The sequence below is a fragment of the Talpa occidentalis genome, unplaced genomic scaffold (assembly GCF_014898055.3).
Source record: "Talpa occidentalis isolate TD23 unplaced genomic scaffold, MPIMG_talOcc4v2.1 talOcc4.7, whole genome shotgun sequence".
Classification (NCBI taxonomy): Eukaryota; Metazoa; Chordata; class Mammalia; order Eulipotyphla; family Talpidae; genus Talpa; species Talpa occidentalis.
Window position 1 is genome coordinate 126,836,196 of NW_023605083.1, and position 15,273 is coordinate 126,851,468.

The 15,273-nt window shown below is 43.3% G+C and overlaps 1 protein-coding gene across 1 annotated transcript in view; it reads left to right on the plus strand.

Moving 5' to 3' along the window:
* The first annotated feature begins 12,184 nt into the window (after positions 1–12,184).
* The window catches only part of CEP112 (centrosomal protein 112), a 358,230-nt gene continuing 355,141 nt past the window's right edge, over positions 12,185–15,273 (plus strand). The window contains 1 exon segment of the mRNA XM_037492830.2: positions 12,185–12,309. The gene's annotated coding sequence lies outside the window, so the exon portion shown is untranslated.

A 15,273-nucleotide genomic window follows, 5' to 3' on the forward strand; every position in this document is an offset into this window, starting at 1 on the left:
TTGGGAGCAGAACAGTCAGATCCACTGAAATACACTGCTGAGGGGAGCGGCGAGACAGGAGAGGTCTGCTGCGCCATGTGGGTCACCTTCCTGTGTGGGGATGAACTCAGGCTGCAGCCAGTGGTGATGGGACTGAGACTTAACCCCTAGGCCACCAGGAGGCCCAGCTGTTCTTTTTTTTTTTAATCAAAGATGAACCTGCATTAACAGCATAATTCCCCAAGTCCAGAGTTGACCTGAGGGTTCCCTCTTAGTTTTGTACATTGTGTGGGTTTGGATCATCATTTTAATACCATAGAGAGTAGTTTTACTTCCTGAAAAATCCTCTGTGCCCCTACAACCACTGATCTTTTTGTTGTCTCTATAGTTTTGCCTTTTCCAGGGTGTCACATACACCCTGGAATCATACAATATGCAGCCTATTCAGATTGAATTCTCTCCTTTGTGATCATGCATGTATTTTCTAATGGCTTGATAGCTCCTTTATTCTCAGTACAGAGTAGTATTTCATTGTCTGGTTAGACCCATGTATTCATTATCCATTCACAACTAAGGGCATCTCCGTTGCTTCCATGTTTCGATAATTAGGAACAAAGCTGCTATAAACATCTCTGTGTAGATTTTTGTGTGAACATAAATTTTCACCTGCTTTGGGTGAAGCATGATTACTGGATCATATGGTAAGAGGCATTTATTTATTATATTAGTTTCAGATGTACAACATGATGATTTGGTAGTTGTATATGTTATGAAATGATCAGCACAGTAACTCTAGTTGGCATCCACAATCACTCATAGCAATGACCTTTTTTCTTATGATGAGAAATTTTAAAATCTACTCTTTTAGCCTTTATTTGCCATCTGTATATCTTCTTTGGTGTGGTGTCTTTTAAGGTCTTTGGTCCATTGTTAAAAACAGTTTTCTTATTTTTGAGTTTTGAAGGTCTTTGTGTTTTTGGGTAAGAGCCCTTTATCAGCTATATCTTTTGCAAATATTTTATCCCAACCTGTGGCTGTTTTTCCTCAATGTTTTGGCACTGTCTTTCATCAAGCAGTTTTTCATTTTAATGATGCCCCACTTAGCAATGATTTCCTTCATGGGTCTTATTTTGGAATTATATCTAAAAAGGTACTGCCATACCAATATCATTTAGATCTTCTCCTGTGTTACCCCTTAAGAGTTTTTATAGTTTTGTGTTTCACATTTAGGCCTATGATCCCTTTGGAAGGTCTGTGTATGGATTCTTTCCCTCCCTGTGGATAACCGGTTATTCAGCTGTGTTTATTGAAAAAATTCTCTCTGTTTCACTGTATTGTCTTTGCTCCATTGTCAAAGATCAGTTCACTCTATTTATGGGGGGACCATTTTCTGGGCTTTCTATTCTGGTCCATTCTATTTATCTGTTCTTTTGCCAATACCATGCTGTCTTATAGTAGCTTTATATCTGTTGTTTGGTAACATCAACTGTTCAGAAGCCAAAAACTTCCAAGTCCAGCATTCCTATTTTGTTCACACCTACACTACTCCACTCTCTCCCCTGCCCCCAGCCTATTCCACAGAGAAGCTCCTGGAATATGGCAGGTTTGTTGAGAATGACTTTTTGCACCATTTTTCTCATTTGAAGGCATTTCAGACTGCTGGATACGCTTGGATCCCTGAGAAAATAGAGTAGAATTTAGAGCTTAGACACTAGTACTGATTCCGTTAATGTATTGCTATTTCCACATAAAGAAAAATCTACCAGTTGTTTTTTGTTTTTTGCAAGCTGAAGAGGCATTTTGGATTAAAGGAACCATCAGCAGAAGCTACCCAGTTGCATAATAACTAATATTTAGTTATTATGTGTGGTCCATTTAGTCCCATAAATACTCTGTTTTGCAAATGTTTTTCTTCTTAAAGGGTTAGATCACCAGCTTGTCTGTTATGGAAGTTCAGCGATACTCTCCCTAGCAACAGAGTGTGGAGCTCTCCTCTGCTGGCTGATAGTCCAGGAGGCACTACGCTCTGCTTTCCCGGGCAGCCCAGTGAAAAGACAGAAAAAAAGCCACAAGTGGCCGATTCTTGTTCTCTGCAGGCACACCTTAGGGAGCTGGATTCTAGACCATCACAACAAAATGCTGGAAAGTGACTCACATGAATTTTTTTGGTTCTTCAGTGCATATAAAAGCTATGTTTACACTGTACTGTAGACTATAAGTGTGCAGTAGCATTATGTTTAAAAAAACAAAGTACAAACCTAGTCAAGTGTGACACAGAGACACAAAGCAAGCTTTGGGAAAATGGCGCTGATAGACTTGCTCAATGCAGGGTTCTCTCAAAACTGCACTTTGTAGAAAATTATGCAACATCTGTCCCATGCAGTAAAGTGAAGTGCAATAAAATGAGGCATGTCTGCATTTTAACATGGCTGACTTTGGTCCTCACAGCTTATGCAATTACTGAACTAGCAGCTGCAGTCTCAATGAACCCAGTGTACATGGTCAAGTGCCCTCGTGCAAGACACCTGAAGTCCCAATGCTTCTCTTGCATTATGACAAGATGCATTTCTCAATGCAAATGTTTCTGTCTTTTGACTTTTCTCTCTTGCTGTAACATATTTCTACAAGAAATTTATTCTATAGACAATGAAATCTCTTATTTCCAAGACATTAACAAATCTTTCAATATGTGTGGTCTTATATCTCAGTCCCCAAACTCAACAATAAGTATTTCATTAGTAAAATTTCCCTTCTAGCTGGAGATTCATTCTCCATCTTCATCCCTTAATAAAAGATTAAAAAAAAGAAAAGAAAGAAAAGAAAACAGGTTGGGGTGTGTGCACATGTGTGTGAGTATGCTTGTGTTTATGCAGCTGGGGACACATGTGTGAACATATTTATCCCTCGAGTGGTGTGTGCATATATGTGTTTTATGGGTGTGAGCATGTGTGTGAGCGGTGTGCATGTGTGTGTGCGTGTGTGTGTGTGTGTGTGTGTGTGTTTGTGTGAGAGACGTGACTAGTTCTTTGCGTGCTAATGTTGCCTCCTAGTGGAAAAACATTTGGGAATGAAAAAGAAAACTTTGCATTAAAATTTCCTAGTGTCAAGTACTGGGGAAAATTTTCCTCTGTCTCACCTCTGTTACTTCTGTCTTTCTCCTTATCCTATAAGGAATGGTTTACCCAGGTCTCAGAGCTAATAAGTGACAGAACCAGACAATCTCCAAACTTAAGAGCTGTGTCTTCACTACCATTCTCGTATTGTGAGTTAAGTGACAAATATTCCCAGTGGCTTCCTGGAAATAATTGGAATTTTACAGCCTGGGGAGGAATGCTGAGACAGGCTGCTGGGAGGTTTTTGGACAGATGAGACTATGAAGTGTCCTCATAAGTGCTGCCAGTGTGTCTGGATGCCTGCTAGGTTGGTATGCACATGATGCATGGGGAGGAGGAAGTATCTCTGATATCTCTGTTAATAGCCTGTAGCATGGACTTTCCAGAAGGCAGGGTAGAATGAATGCTGTGCAGTTCTGGCCTAAGGGAGGAATCCAGAATCATTGTGCTAAAGGTAGCAACCCTTTCTTTTTTTAAGTAGTGGTCATATCAGCAGGTCAACAGCGCCTCGGCGTCCTTGGGGCTGCCTCGTGATACAAGCTGTACTCCGTAGGTAGTCGAGGAATGCTCTGCTGTGATTTGCAGGAGGCAAATAGGTCACAGTTGTCATGGGTGGCCAGCTAGTAGCCAGCTCATAGAAACTTATAGAAAGATATTATCTGAATACATATTACTAGCACAGATTAGAAAAATTGTTAATGTGAGATGTCACTCTCAGTGAAATTTACAAAATACTTCAGAAAAACAAGTGGCAGTTGTGATCAAAACCCTTGTTTTATTTTATTTTATTTTTGTTTTTTAATTCTCATAGTGTTAGGGGGAAGTGATGTCCTGAGTTAATCCCATACAGGATTAACTTTGTGGACTCCACCCCCACTCCAGACTAAAGCCATCAAGACTCTGGGAAAGACAAATCCCATCACCACCAAGGGAGGATGGCTGGGACCTGAGGGTGGAGTTGGGCAGCCAGGTTGGATATAAAAAAACAAACACGTGGGCCTTGGGCTCTCTCTGGCTCGCGATAGCTCGCCTCCTGGCTTCACCGCTCCTGGCTGGCGGCCAGCTCTCAGAGCGCCACTTTGGGATTCCTAATCAGCGGATCGGGTAGGACTCATTTAAAACTTTGTCTCCCACTTTTCTCCCTGAGCTGTCCATTTCCTCATTTCCCCTTTCCTTGTAAATAAACCTTTTATTAACCTTTCACGTGTGCCTGCAGTAGAGCATTGATAAGTCCTTTTAAGCACGCGGGTGAGGACCCACAGTGAGGCACCCCATTTTGTATCGGGGTTGCTCTACAACAATAGGGATGTCTTTGATGGAAATAGAATATTTCAATAAAGATGTAATATTAAAATATATGTATTATAGTATCATTTGTAAGAGCCCCAAACTGCTATAACTTATATATCTAATCATAGGGGAATAATTCAGCAAATTATGTTGATTCCAAATGAAGGAATAATAAGTAGATCTTAAAATGATTACATATATTATATACGATACACATACGTGATTGTTAATAGTGGTTATTCCTTAATAAGATTATTCCTTACCCTCCAGATCTCTGTTATAATAACTTAATAGAGTAGGATCCCACGTAATATTTCCTTTGTTTTTCTTTAAACCTTTTAGTGTTTTCCAATTTCCCTTATAACAGCATTAAAACTTTCATAATCTGAATAAAAAGGTACAATTAAATAATTTCGGCCTCGGAAGAAAAATTTCGTTTCTCTTCATGGTTATTGATTTTTCTTGACAGTAAGTGGAAACAATTGCCTGGTAGTCCACCACAGGGATCCAAAAGTCATTAACATTTCTTGCATTTTGTACTTATTTTTTATTTACTTAATTATTCATAATCCTTCAGGTTAACAGATAAATTTACACTGAAGTTGTTGAAATCTTGAGTCCAAAATGTTTCAGAGAAGAAAATATGGTCAATTGCATAATTTCTTTTCTCAGTTGAAGTTTTCCAAAATAGAGCTATATTTTGGAGAAATTTGAAGATATTTGGGTAGTGAAATTGATGGGACCTAAGTGATACTTGTTTTCTTTTTTTCTTGTTTTTTTTTTTAAAGATTTATTTATTTATACAAGAACCGGGGTACAGGCCACATGCACGGGAGGGTGAGAGTATTCACCAGAGATAGAGCGGGGAACAGAACAGGCAGAAGGACCGAAATACACTGCTGAGGGGAGCAGTGGGCAAGACAGGTCTTCCTCGCCATGTGGGATTCTCACTGGCCAGCTGGACTGGGATGGAACCGGTACTGCAGAGGCCGCAGACAGCTTCACAGTGCGACACTCAACAGCCGGCACCACCAGGGAGGCCCGATATTTGTTTTCTTCACATGGAGAATCATTGTCCACCTTTCATTCATATTCTTATAGTTTGTTTTCCTTTCTTTGTGTGTATGAAAGTATGTTAAATGGTATGTTAAAGTATGTTAAATGGTATGTTAAAGTATGTTAAATGATTTATAAACTATTTTATAACTTACTTTCTGTGGGTCTATTAGTAAAAGATCTATTAATATAGACTTACACATTTGACATTGATCTGCAGGGCAGTTAAGGTATAAAAAGGAATGCCCTTAGGAAATAATAGAACTTTTAGATGCATATAATTTAAAGTTAGAAGGAGCAAATTTATCAGGTTTGTATTTGACTTCATAAAACAAGAAATTCAAGTAACAGTGACTTACACAAGATGAAAGAAACCTCCAGATCTCTGCTATCGTGACTATAATTTTATAGAGCAGGAGTTTAAAATATAAAATCTTCAGACTTGGGCCTCCCGGTGCGCAGTGGTTGAGCACTGGGTTGTGAAGCTGCCCGCATCCTCTGCAGCGCCGGTTTGATCCCTGGCTGCTCCCCCGCCACCAGAGAGGGTCCCACATGGCGCACAGACCTCTCCTGCCGCCCACTGCTCCCCTCAGCAGTGTACTTCGGTCCTCTGCCTGCTCTGCTCCCTGCTCTGGCTCTGGTGAATTCTCTCACCCTCCCGCGCTTCTGACTGTACCCAGTGCTTGTATAAATAAATAACAAATAAATCTTTAAAAAAAAAAAAAAAAAAAAAAAATCTTCAGACTTAAAGTTTATGACAAAATACAGTCCTAGTTCAAGTTACGTATGACTTGAGTATTATCTTCCTAATTAGTGAAAGGCCACATTTTCCCATGTTTTATGTAGAGAATAATTGAATTCACATTGGTCAGTATTATCTGGCCTAATTCTTAATTTTAAGTTCATATTTTGAAAATAGACAGATCAGTTTCAACATGAGAAGTACAGCATCATCAACTTTCCACATGTGAAAGAAAAACAATTTTTTTCCAGTGTTGTGTCTTTACATCGTTGTCAACTATGTTGCTATTTGATCTTTGAAAAATTGAGGTAAAATTTTATTTTAAAATTTTAACTCCCTTGTAAGCAATAGGAAATAATAGTTTCAATAGAAATCTTTCAATTTCAATACCTTTTAAAAATCAAAGAAAGGGGCCTCCCTGGTGGCGCAAGGGTTAAGATGCAATTTATGAAGCAACCTGCAGCCACTACAGCACAAGTTCGATTCCTGGCCAGCCAGGGAGCAACCCACATTGTTGCTCATGGCGCAGCAGACCTCTCCTGACTCTCCTGCTGCTCCCCTCAGCAGTGTACTTCGGTCAATCTGCCTGTTCTGTTCCCTACTCTGTCTTTGGTGAATCCTCTCACCCCCCACACCTCTGGCCTGCACCCCAGCTCTTATATGCATAAATAAATAAATCTTTTAAAAAAATCAAAAAAATATTTTCAGTGTGTATTTTCAAATACAGACTTTAAAATCACAGTATATATAATATTTTCTTTGTTTCTCTTCTATTCTCATGACTATTATTTAAATACCTTTTAAGTCAGGTGACATACTCTAATTTCAAATACGGTCATTTGGTATTTGTTTGATTACCTCCTAATATACTGTAAACTTTTGGAGGGCAGAAAATAATCTTTGTTTTCACAGCTATTGAAGATTTATAGTAGTTGGAACCCATGTGAGGTAACTCAATTCATCACTTTCCGTCTCTGAGAAAGGAACCCCAACTCAACCCCTGCCCCCTCCAATACAAAGGTGAAGGAATGAAGTCCTATTTAATATAACATGATGCCAATTTCTTGACCATATCTGATAGAATTGTGTTCATTGGCTCAAATTAGACCAATTAGATATCCTCTCCTAGGAAGAAATTTGGCTTCAGAAAAATTAGTCTTTCTGGCTTTTTGACTGGAAGTTTTGTAAATTAAAGGGCTATGGGCTGGCCATGTTCTATCTGATGTGGAGAAGAAAGCACAAAAAGATCAATTTGCATTTAATTTTTGAATCAGTAAACATTTATGGATCATCTCTCCAAGCTAGGAGTTCTGGAAGGTGCTGGATCTGTGATGGTGAACCCAGCAGACATGGGCCCTGTCTTTTCAGCACCAGAGACATTTATAAAAGCTCATTACCATTAGTTAATATTTGATTACGCATTTTGATAAATGCAATGAAAAAGTACAAGGGTGTTGCATGGGGCAACACCACACTGATAAAAGAAATGAGAGTCATGGAGCAGGCTACATAATGCTGGATGCTGCTGAAGAGCAAGATCCTGGCCTTTTTATTGATATATAGCATTGGTTGTAAGGGGGCAGAGCAAAAGGAAAGGGGAAGGATATTAAAGAAAAGGGAAGAATGTAGAAGATGAGGCATTGTGAGTCTACCCTCCAGGCACTTGTTATCTCCTTGATGACTTGGTATTGTCATTGAGATCATGCCCTAGTTCCCCAGCCATGGTTTTAATCTTATCAACAAGGCATTCCAATGATCAGCTTCTGGGATCCCTTTTTTTCTTTCATATATTTTTTACATCATTTTTCAGTTTTGCACAATGTGTATCCATTTTCATCTTGGTTATAGTCCCCATACAATTCCCACCCCCAGCCCCCCTTGTTTTTATCCTACTCCCTCCTCCCCTCTCCCCTATAGTGTGTCTGTAGTTTATAGTTGCTTGTTGATTTTGATTTTTACTTTATTATAAGTAGTCTTTTTCCCGGTCCCTTATTTAGGTTTTCTAAATTCCTGCTGAGTGAGACCATCTGGTATTTTTCTTTTTCTTTCTGGCTTATTTCGCTGAGCATGATCCTTTCCAGCTCCATCCATGTTGCTGCAAATTGCACGAGTTTATCTTTTTTGATTACTGAGTAATATACACACTGGGGTCCTTTGTTATATATCAGTCCTCAGCCCCCAGGGCATTCCGGGTCATACTTCCTGATGTATAAGTCGGGAGTATGCATTATACATCAGTCATCAGCACCCCCTCACCCTGCCCCCCCAGATGTTCCCGGTCATACCTTGTGATGCATAGCCTTCCCAGCATGATCCTGCTTTGTGCTCTTGTTTGATTTGAAAGGCACCTTGCAGGGCTGGGTTCTGTACCTAACTGAATGGGTCATTTTGACCTTGCTTAAGATTTAGAACTGTAGGTAACAAAATGGTGACCAAACAGGCTGCTTAGGAGAGCAGACTCACACTTGGGGCTCTAAAAGAAAATAAGGAGTGGTTTGGGAATCAGTGAAGGTCTCTCTCAGTGACATTTGCGCTGAGGTGACACGTAGGATGTCACAGCAATCTTGGGAGAGGAAATATTCCCTTAAGAATACTTGGCATTTACTAAATATATATAATGGCAAGTCATTATTCTAGTCCTATTGATTGGTTGCTGTAAAATGGGCAGGCAGGGGGATCTGCATGCTCTGGAGGCAACAGAGCCTCTCAGCCCCCTGCAAATATTTATGCTTTTTTTCCCTCTGGGCTCTCTGGTATTTTCTTGTGGTCTTGTCAATCCTGCAGTCACTTGTTCTCTAGAGTGATGCCACCCTTATTTCCCTGGCCTCTAGGCTCAGGTGTGCCCCCACCCATGCTCCAGGTGTCCATAGTTAGGTATGCGTGCCCCTCACCCACACTCACACGAGCAAGGCCACAGGTGACAGAAACAGAGATTAGTGGTATAAAAGGCCTGATCAATTCATTTACTACACAGTTGCCATAGATTTGTCCACAAAGTGTGTACGTCAAGAACTGTGTATTTCAGGTCGTACTAGCTTGGGGTTATACTGCAACAGTTTCAAAAAAGGATTTATCTGATCTCACTCTTGAGGTTTCTAAATGAACAACTTCTCAAATATTTCTGGAGGTCCCCAGAAATCCTACACAAACATATGGCATGCATTATTAATTTTTCTCCAAATGTATATAGCTGTGAGGATATTATAATTATTTTCATTTCTTGCATCTGATTCTTGACGAAGTCTTCCCTGCTGCTGCTACTGTTTATTAATGCCTGTCCTGAGGTTGCTGGAGTCCAGCATTAAAGGCAATCGTGTCTGTGTTGAGTTTGCTAGCTTCAGAAATTATAGACATATATACTGCTTATGGCTTCTGTTCTAAATGTTTAAATGCATATAAAGTCCAGAGAGCAGGAGTTCTTAGGCTCCATTCATGGATCTCAGAAATTTTGGGAACCCTTTGATTCATCTGCAAATTTGGGGGTGTGGTGGGGTGTGGTGTGGTGTGGTGGTGATGGGGTGTGGTGGTGGGGTGTGGTGGAAATTAAAGATTTTTAAGATTCTCAAAGGAAGTTCCTTATCTGGAAAGGTCAGGAATCGTTCTGTTACAAGAAAAGGAAAAGAGTTGGAGCTGAGTCCTTGGCCAGGATGGATAATTATATGTTACTTGCCCCCCTTGGCTTGGATGGTTACTTATATGTCACTGGATTAGGTGTGGTCACCATCTCTCAGGATGTGTTGCTTTCTAGGAGGTTCCTTGGTTTTCACATGTGGGGGATTCCAAGTGGGTGTTGCTTTCCAGTTCTCTACACATGAAAAATAAACTTGAATCCTAGGTGAAGACAACTCAGATGGGTAGTCCAGTTACATATAGATTAGGTAAGTAATAAAAGCCCTGCATGTTCATCTTCACCATATTTTCCTTTGCATAACTAAATGTATGCAGACATAGGCGCATATATGTATAATTTCTAATGGAAAAATGACTATTAGTTCTTGAAAGTGGGAAGGGAAATTTTTCTCATTTCTTAACTGTCCCCTAATTAGAGAAAATACTAATAAATTTACTTTGTTAATTTTTAGAATTTATTTGCATTCATCTGTATCCTTTCCATTGTAATTATTTCCTTTTAGATGAATCTGACCTAATTTTATCACCCCTCTCTCCAATCTGTTCATATTCATGTAAACATCATTTGCTAAATTCATTTCATGTTGTTTTAACAATTTTGAACCTCTTCACTGAGGGTGCAAATTCCTACAATTGCTTGACTGGGTTTTGCCTTGATTTTCAATGCAAGTGATTCGTATTACTGCTCACTCTTTAGCTATAAACATATTCAAACATGCTTTTGAAAAACTAAACATTTTCTTTTTCTTAGCTTTCATGATTTGTCACTCCAACAATGAACACCTGTTGGTGTTTACATCCTGTGGGATAAGTTTGAAAAAAGCATCTTGGAAAGAGAATGACTTCCTTCTGGAAGCTTGAAAATAACTGGTTACAAATGAATGCATTTCTATTTTCTTTATGGAAAATTGAAAAGATGCTTCAAGCTGTGCTTATGTTAGATTTGGCATCACAGAGTGTATTGCAAAGATACGCAGAATGAGCCCTGTTGTGAAATTAGATTAAAAAACAGTGGTAAGCTGAATTTCATTTGTGAATGTTTTTACAACTTAAAATTTGTTTCTGCTTGGTATTTAAAAAAATATAGCACAGAGTGTTTCCAAAAATGTAACAGAACACCAAAGTACACAGCAACAGACAGGGAGACTGCCCAGAGGTGGCTGACTTCCTGAGAGCAGCAAAAATATGATTTTCACTTGATGCTACTACTTTTTTTTTTTGGCTATTGGTAAACCCAAAGCCTTTTAATTCTTTTTTAAAATTTTTTAATTTTTATTTTTTAAACAATATTTGCTTCCCCCCACCCCCTCAGATTGAGTCCTGAGTCCCCATAGAATTTCCTTCCCCAAGGCACCCCTGCACCATCACTGCAGTCCACTGTGCCCCTCCCTCCCTCCCTCTGATCCCTCTCCCTCCTCCTCCCCTGCAGTATGTCTCTGATTTATAACTGTCTGCTTTTGCTTTGTTGTGTTTTGTACTGTTAATTTTTTTTTTTACACTGATGTCTTATTTGGTTCCCCTACATTCCTGCTATAAGTGAATAATTCTTAACATCATCAGAATTTGAGGTCAGTTTTTTCAGACCTTGGATACTTCTGAATGCAAGAAAAAACAAAAAAGGCAATGCTCATTTTCCCATGTCGTCCACCCTCAGTGACCTCTGGGATGTGAGACAGACTGCAGGCTTTACACTGCTTTAGTCCCTCCGGATAATGGGCACTCCCTCCTGCGCACACGCTCTACAAATCCTATTCCCTTGGCCCTTTACTGCTCGTTCTCCACAGTCCCCAAAGTGTCCACAAGCCGCTTTCCCCGTGCGGGACGCCCAAAGGGCAGCAGGTTATCTCGCAAGCGCCTGCCCGGAACTGCCCAGGGGCGGTCAAGGCAGAAAGACAGTCCTGGACACAGCGCGCCGACGCGTCGCCATGACAACGACGCCACGCTACGCCGCGGCCGGGGGAGGGGGCGGGGAAAACGCGGGCGCGGGACCGGCGGGGACGCGGCCGCCGGAGCCCGGAGCGTCGCTATGACGACGGCGGCGCGCGCGGCCGGCGCCCGCGGGTGGGGACGGGGCGGGGCCGCGAGCGCGGAAGCCCCGCCCCCGGCCTGCTGGGCGGCGGCCTCGGCCCGGCCCGCAAGGATTTGAAACCGTTTGGCGGCGGCGGCGGCTCGTTAAATTGCTCGTAGGGGCGCCAAGTTCGTGTCCCCCCGTCCTCCCCGCCCCCCACCCCCCCTGCGGAAGCTCGCGCGGGTGGCGGGCGCCCCGCCCGCGGGCCCCGAGCTCGGGAGGGCGTCGCCCCGCAGGCCCGGGCCGTTCTCGGAGGCTGAGGGGCGCGCGCCCCGCTCGGGGGGGCCCCGCGCACGGCGCCCCGAGTCCACTTGCACCGCCAAGTCCCGTCCGCCAGAACCGGGGAGGAGCTGGGAAAGTTTGACGCGCGCCGGAGGTGCGGGGCGGGCCGAGCCGTCGCGGCTCTGAGGAGAAATCTGCGTCCGGACAAGGTAGGAGCGCGGCCGCCTGGACCCCCTGGACCCCTGGACCCCTGGACCCCCTGGACTCCCTGGACCCCTGGACCCCCTGGACCCCTGGACCCCCTGGACCCCTGGACCCCCTGGACCCCTGGACCCCCTGGACCCCCTGGACCCCTGGACCCCCTGGATCCCCTGGACCCCTGGATCCCCCGGACCCCCTGGACCCCCTGGGCCCCCTGGACCCCTGACCCCCGGACCCCCTGGACCCCCTGAACCCCTGGACCCCCTGGACCCCTGGACCCCCTGGACCCCCTGGACCCCTGGACCCCCTGGACCCCTGGACCCCTGGATCCCCTGGACCCCTGGACCCCCTGGACCCTTGGACCCCCTGGACCCCTGGACCCCCTGGACCCCTGGACCCCCTGGACCCCTGGACCCTTGGACCCCCTGGACCCCTGAACCCCAGGACCCCCTGGATCCCTGACCCCCCGGACCCCCTGGACCCCGGAGCCCCCTGGTCCCCCTGGACCCCTGGACCCCCTGGATCCCTGGACCCCCTGGACCCCTGGACCCTTGGACCCCCTGGACCCCTGGACCCCCTGGACCCTTGGACCCCTGGACCCCCGGACCCCCTGGACCCCTGGACCCGCCGGACCCCCTGGACCCCTGACCCCCCGGACCTCCGGACCCCCAGAACCCCTGGACCCCCTGGATCCCTGGACCCGCCGGACCCGCCGGACCCCCTGGACCGGTCACTCTCCTCAGGCCAGCGCCACGGGCCTGCCTTGGGAGCAACAGTCCTGACTGCAGCCGCTCGGGGGGGCCCTGCCCCGCACCTCGGGGTGCTGGGAGTGTGCGTGTAGCTGTGTTTACTAATTCTAGTAAAGTAAAACTCAGAATCAACGAGCAGCTGTAACCAGAGACACACTGCGGGGGAGGGGAGGTGGGATTAGGGTCAAAACAAGTGGGGTGCAGTTGTATGGGGACTCTAACCAGGATGAAAATGCATACATTGTGCAAAGATGAACAATGATGTAAAATATACATATATATATAAAAGAAAATAATACAGCCTGATAGGTTTGGGGAAAAATGAGACTAGGACACGTAAAGACGAACAGGTTTTATTCCGATCGTGCAGGTGCTTTTGTCATTAGCTTTAATATTTAACCGTGAAAATGAGCTGGAAGAGGTAAGTGACATGACACGAGCTGCGCCGCGGGGGTCAGGCCCTGCTGCCGCTTTCAGGAGGACCTTAGGGCAGTTGGTTAACCTGGCTGACCTCGGCTTCCCCGTCTGCGCAGTGGCCAGGACATAGTGCCTGTCTGCCTGAGATGCCTGCGGACACGTGTGTAAATGTCGGAGCATCCTCCTGGCACAGTCAGGAAGGTTCAGTCAAGGCTTTGGGAACTGTCCACCCATCCAGGTGCGTGAGCCAGTAAAACACACACCTGTGAACCTGCTGATTTCCTGAAGGATGTGTGTCCAGTTTCTGTGGCCCACATTTAAAATGTGGTTTGATTGAGCCAATGGATTTAAGCGACTTTCAGGAGTGTGTGGTGTTTGGCAGGGGACACGATGTTTGTGAAATGTGTTCTTTGTTGAGCAGCCGTGGCTGCTTTCCCCCCAAATCTGGTAATATTTGTGTCTTGCTCAAGCTTTGCTGACTCCTATGGTAGCTAAGCGCCTTGAGCAGGTCTTAGCCCATTTTATAGCTCTGCACTTCGAAGCAGGGTTAAGAAAACATAATGCCAGTGAGTTCAGTCAAAGGCATGCACCAAATGTAGATTATACCCTGTGAGAGTCACTCAGTTTACTTTCACTTCTTTTTTGGGTTTTTGAAGTCACTTTATGTGACTAGTAGGCAGCCTCTAAGTACTTCAAGCCAAAGTCAAAGATATAACTTTACTTCTTTTTCAATTCTAATTTAAATATGCAATTTTAATAAGCAGTAATAATTTTTTTTTGATTTGCTGGCACTAAGTAGATGTAATTTATAAGATGTAATTTGTGTAGTAAGAATTCTTTGAAGGTTTGAAATGGTAATTCTTTTTTTCTTTTTGGATATCTTTCTTGGAGAATAAGGGATCAGGAGAAACTGTTTTTAACTTATCAAATGTCATGATGACTATCTTTTTTTTTTTTTCAAATGTATACTCCAGTATTGATGTGGTGATAGCAATTCAGGTGACCTCTCCATTTTTCAAAGTACTTCTTTATTAGTTGGAGCTATTGGGGACTAATATGTCGGTGGCTAAGTGGACGGACATAATGGATTTGAAAGTTAAGGATTTCAGAATTATATTCTGAGCTTTCTGCTTAATTTCAAGATTCCGGGTGAGTCTTTTAACTGTTGAGTTTTAATTTCCTTCAGCATGTCGTGTCAGAAGACTTATTGAGAATTAGGGATTATTTATTAGGAATCTTTTGGCCTTAGCACTAGCTGTGGGTGAGCTCACGCAAATGTTTCAGTAATGGGTAGGATACACTGTTTAAGCCAGGGGGGTACAATCTTGGTCAGAGCTGTGCTTAAAATTCTGGGTTTATGAGTTTCTGTTTCTTTGTTCCTCCATTTGAGTTACTGGCTTTTCAGCTTTGATCTAACATCTAGCAGTAGTATCATAACCTTCTCTTACCAAGTAGGAAATGGATTTGGTTCTATAGGGATGCGTCTAGTTATTATAGGAATGCGAAATAAAACTGATCGACCTCACATCAAGCCAACTCACCAATTAGAAAATGCATCTAAATAAAATTGATTTTAACCTCATCTTGTATTTAAACATATGTTTCTTCTATAGTAGTATAGAAGGTAAGATAAAACCAGTTTTGGTAAATGGAATTAAAGTCATATAGTATTTCTATTCTAGAAGCCCTATTTGGTATTCAGAACAGGAATACTGAAAAACCCCAACTTTTAGCCATGTTAAAGTGGGGCATTCATCCTTTTAGTTAGCATCTATCTTCAGCTTCTAATGCATGTCATATAATGTG